The sequence below is a fragment of the Notolepis coatsorum genome (assembly GCF_963971535.1).
Source record: "Notolepis coatsorum genome assembly, chromosome: 12".
Lineage (NCBI taxonomy): Eukaryota > Metazoa > Chordata > Actinopteri > Aulopiformes > Paralepididae > Notolepis > Notolepis coatsorum.
The window spans coordinates 15,908,177-15,913,491 of record NC_140176.1 but is presented as its reverse complement, the minus strand read 5'-3'; positions in this window follow the sequence as shown (position 1 = coordinate 15,913,491).

Genomic DNA, 5,315 nt, shown 5'->3' with positions numbered 1-5,315 from the left:
CGCCCTAGTGTCTTTGAGCCCTGCTAGTTGACCTATATTAAACTAGTCAAGACTAACCCCTTTCCTACCTCCACCCTCGTATACACATTTTCCCCAACATTCCCCCATTTGGGGCTATCCCTAGTCCCACCCAAATCATATAACCAAGAAAATGTGAACGTCTAACTAAACAAGAAACCTTACTTCATTCACTGGACCCCTAACGGACCAACAAAAGCTGACTACCGTTCTCACAATAAACACAAAACCGCTCAAAACAAGAGTAATAATAAAACATCAAAAAAAAAATAAAAAAAATTTATAATCCTAACCTGACAGACAAATCCCCCCAACCTCCACCGCTTACCAAATGAGCCACAGTTCCGGCCGGAAACCGCGACTCTCATCAGGGAAAGGAGAAGTTGACCGTCAGAACTAAACATAGAACATCCCTCCCAAAAAAAAATGACATTGTCTCTTCCATAACATTGAGTCCCAGTGTCCATCGCTCAGCCCCCCTTCCATGCCCACGCCATAGTCTCCTCACCGTATTGCCAAAAGTCACATTTTGCCAATACAGCAACCACCACGCCACACCTCCAGTCCTCGTAGAAGCATGTCCCCATGCCTGGACGGGAGGCGCTGGTACCGACCTCACCACGTGTCCCCCCATCTTCGACGGGAGGTGCCCATCTTGCCCACTGCGTTAGCCCCCCCCTTTTGTCCCTCCAGTCCCCAGAACCGATCCCCCGACCACTTCTTCTCAATGCTTCCTCAGGCTCAGAACCGACACTCTGCCGATGCCCCTTCCCATTCCGGTTTGACCAGGACCACAAGTAAAATAAACAAAAAATAATAAAAAAAAATAAAATAAAAAACAATGCAATGATTTTCAATGGTTGCAATCTCTATGCCGAAGGATCATTAGAAAATCAGACTAAAATTCCTAGTTAAAGGAATAAACCAACAAAACTGCACTCAGACCATCCCCCGTCACTCTTAAAGGAAAGAACCAACAAAAAGAAAATGTCCCTACCTCACCATACCCCTAATCCTCTATCCCCTCGTCTCCCTCTAAGGCAGCATAAAGCTGAGGATATGGCCCGATTTGTGGCTCAATCTCTTTCTGTCCCACCATCAGCATTTGGCTCGTTACGTGTGAAGTTACCAGCCTACCCAAGAGAGGCATACCACAACAGAAAAGGAGAACCAATATCAACCCTGCCACCCCGATGGATATCCCCGTCTGCATCACTATGCTTCCCCACTGTCCCAATCTTTCCAACACCCCACTCCCCCACCATTCTTCATTCCGGCCAGAATTCCCCCTCAATTCCTCCCTCAAATCCTTCAGCTTAGCCATGGCCTCGGAGAACTTTCCCCCTGGCCCCACATTCGTCGGAATGAATGTGCAGCAGTACTGTCCAAACATGGAACAGACTCCACCCTTCTCCGCCATTAACCAGTTCAGAGCCTGTCTATTCTGCCACGCCACCGTACTGGTCGCGTGCATCTGGTCCCCCATTGCATCCAACGCCTCCTCGGTGTAATTGAGATACCGCTGCTGATTGTAAAACAAATAGTTGATCCACCCGGTGTTCTTATTGACCGATATCCATGGCAGAATAGACTCAAACCCTGCCGCAATCTCATTCTTAGCCATGAACTCGGCTGGAATGCCCCTTGGCTGTCCTATGCTGTCCAGATACACCCTTGGGTCTGCCTTGTAGCTACGCTTCGTTCGAGAGATAGGAGACTCAGAAGGTCCTTCCGTCACTGATAATGGTAGGACCACCATTGGCATGATCGCCTGAACCCGGGCACATCTACCTGACCAATCTAAAGGAAGTGTATTCCTCAACCTCCTACCGCCGCAGAGCCAGTATTGGTCCGCCAGTGCCATATCCTGGACATGAAAAGGGCAAGCTACAGGCCGTGGGTTGGTATCCACTCCCTTTAACACGACCCCGTGTCCACACTTTCCTTCTTTCGTACAGTTAGTCGTGATGCTCCAAATAGTAGTGCACCGCCCCTCTGCCACCTCCCCTACATCCCGGGTCCCCTCCTTTTGCAAGCACTCGAAATCCTTGGTCAGCCATAGTTTGACACCTCTGGGTATTGGCAACCCCGTCGCTGCCCCCTGCACACGTACATCCAATTTCCTACACCGTTCCCGCATAGTGACATCCTTGAAATCCGTGACGTTTCCTGCCGCCTTAAAACGACTAGAGCCGAGAAACCCCAAACACTCTGCCTCGCACCAAGGGCGACTATTATGGGGCCCCTCCCATGCCTCTGCGTCCCTGTCACACTGAGCCCAACTGAACTTCGTGCCCTTCACCAGCAGCCTATCCGGACGTGCCTTGGAGCAGACATAACAATCCTCTATCTGATTCTGCGCGCTCGTGTACTGGACCCACTTAAACCACTCATTCCCTAAAGCCGCCCTATACATCGGGTCAGCCTCCGGGTCTTCCTCGTCATAGTCATAGTCGCCCCCATCTTGTTCCCCGGAAGGAAGCAAACCCCTCAACCTGGCCCAGAGTGAGCCCACTGAGTCCCTCAACGTTCCGGCTGTCCTCTGGAACATATCCTGTCCCCCCACCTCTTCCGACTCAGTGTCCTTGACCTCCCTTTTTCCCCTCACCCCTGTCCCCTGTGATTGGTTCGGGACAGGCTCAACTCTCCTATCTACCCCCACAACCCGATGCTCGTTAGTATAATGGTAAGTATCCCCGCCTGTAACGGGGGAATGGTCAAAATCAAAAACATGCCCTTGCGGTCCTACGGGAAACACCCCGTTTGGTTGTAGTCTTATCTTCTCCCCCCCTTCCTCGATGGAGGGAAAAGGGGGCGCCTGATTCTGAGCCTGGTCATGAAAGTCTGCTGGTACTTGAGCCTGAGCGGGACCCCGTGGGACTCCTACCCACTCAAACCCGTCATCCTCAAGGACGGGTCGACCGTGACGGTTCTTAATGACGTCGTTGTGCCCGGCCGACCGTCCGCACACTGCTGCCAACATCTGCGGGAGCATCAGCAGGCACTGCACCTTCCAGTTGCCGTCTCGGACCCTCCATGTCGGGTTCTGCATAACTGCGATCGATTGTATCCCCCAAGAGATCGCCGCTGGCCTTTATGCAGTGATTGAAGTGGAACCAGGTCGCTGATCCTTTGACTTGGACTGCCGTTCCAGTCGATCGGATCACCTCGTACGGGCCCTCTCTCCGGGGTGATGACCACTTTCTCTTGTGGACCTTTACGAAGACCAAGTCCCCAGGGATCAGTCTCGGTTTGGTGGCTTCCTTCTCCGCCTCCTTTTCCCCCTTTCTCTCCTTTCTCTGCTCCTGTCGAAACACAGCTTCATGTATTTTAGTCACTTGCTGAAGATATTTTTTCAGATCTTGCTCAAAAATATCTAATGCCGGGCCCCTAGCCAGGTGTCTAAATGGCGGTGCTGGCATGCTGCGGCCTGTAAGCATTTCATGCGGTGTTAGCTGTGTTTGGCGGTTTACGCTGCTTCTAATAGCCATCAGAGCAAGCGGCAAAGCATCAATCCAGTTAAGCTTAGTTTGCATACAGATTTTCAACAGTTTGTTTTTAATGACCAGATTGGCCCTTTCCACCTTCCCCTGCGACCCGGGACTTATAGACACAGGAAAGGCGCTGTCTTATACCTAATTTCTGCATCAGCCCTTTAACCACCTTGTCGATGAACTCGCGGCCATTATCGCTTTGTAATATCGTGGGAATTCCAAATCTCGGAATGACCTCGCGACACAGGAACTTGATCACTGTGTCCGCGTTCTTGTGTTTAGATGGAATGGCCTCAATCCAGCGACTAAAGCAGTCCTCTACTACCAGGAGGTATCGTTTGCCCTGCACTGGCGTTATCATGTCTGTATAGTCCATAATCAGATGTCTGAATGGTCCCTCAGGGAGGGGTGTGTAAGCCGCCACTGTCGGTACTCCTTTGCGCACATTGCCCTGTAAGCATGTTAAACACCTGGCTAGTGTAACGTCAATTTGTGCCTGAAGCTTTGGGGACCAAAATCCCATTTTCGTGATTCGTTTCAGGGTCTCTGCTCTTCCACAGTGATCAACACCATGAGCCTCAGGTATCACTAAGGACAGAAGATCGATGGAGGCGACTATCAAACCGTTATGACTCCTCCACAGACCATCTGCCCCCCTTACAGCCCCCCTCTCCGTCCACGACTGTTTCTCGGCCTGCGTGGCTGAGTCCTGAAGATCACTCAAATTATCCTCAGTTACCTCAGTCGTCAGTTCGGCCGCAAACATCAGAACAGCCGTGGACGGCACCGCAGCCGCCGCCTTCGCGGCCTCGTCCGCCGCGTTGTTTCCCGTCGTCACAAAGGACAGGTCTTTTCTGTGTGCCTGGCACTTTACGATAGCAATGCTTTTGGGCAACTTTACAGCCTGAATAAGCGCCACAACCTGCTTGTGGTGAAGGATCGGTGAGCCGTCCGATTTCTTAAAGCCTCTTGCCTTCCGAATGGCCGCGAATAGGTGGCATACGCCATGCGCATACGCAGAGTCTGTAAAGATGTTAACCGTACGATCTTTAGCTATTATGCATGCTTCTGTTAGTGCTATTAGTTCTGCAAGCTGGGCCGAACATGGTTGCATGCATTGCCCGGCCTTTCTTGTTAGTGTTTCTCCGTTAGGTTTGCACTGTACGACGGCGTATCCTGACCTTAAATTTTCCCCCTCCCGATAGCAGGACCCATCCACAAAAAGTGAGAGTTCTGCTATCGCGAGCGGGTCGACTCCCAAATCAGGACGGAGTTTCACGAAAGCCTGTCGCTTCCACCTCACACTCATGCGGTTGACCCTCGCTCGGGAGTGGTACCAGATCCGCCGGGTTACTGCCGTGGCATGTTTTTATCGTAACGTCCGAGTACTGCAGGAGCCTCATGTAAGCCTGTTGCCGTTGGCTGGTCAGAACAAATTTGCCTCTTTCAATCAAGTTTGCCAATTTGTGATGTGTCCAAATGCAAATGTCATATCCCATTGTCACGGCCGTTGCCTTCTCATACATCAAATGTGCGGCGGCCAGGGCCTGATAACAAGGTGGCAGACCCTGCTCTACCGGCGAAAGAGCTCTAGAGTAATATGCTATCGGTTGTTTTTCCCCAAGAATCCGACCGTCCGAACATACTGTCCAGACTGGGGTAAGTGAGCGGCGTATTTTTGCTTTATGCAGGAAAAACCTGCTCCAGTGTCTGCCATCATCTCTGTTAATTTGCCCTCCACTAGGACCTGCAGAATAGGTTCTTGCTCAGCTCCCTTGGAAACCACAATCATTTGATTTCCCC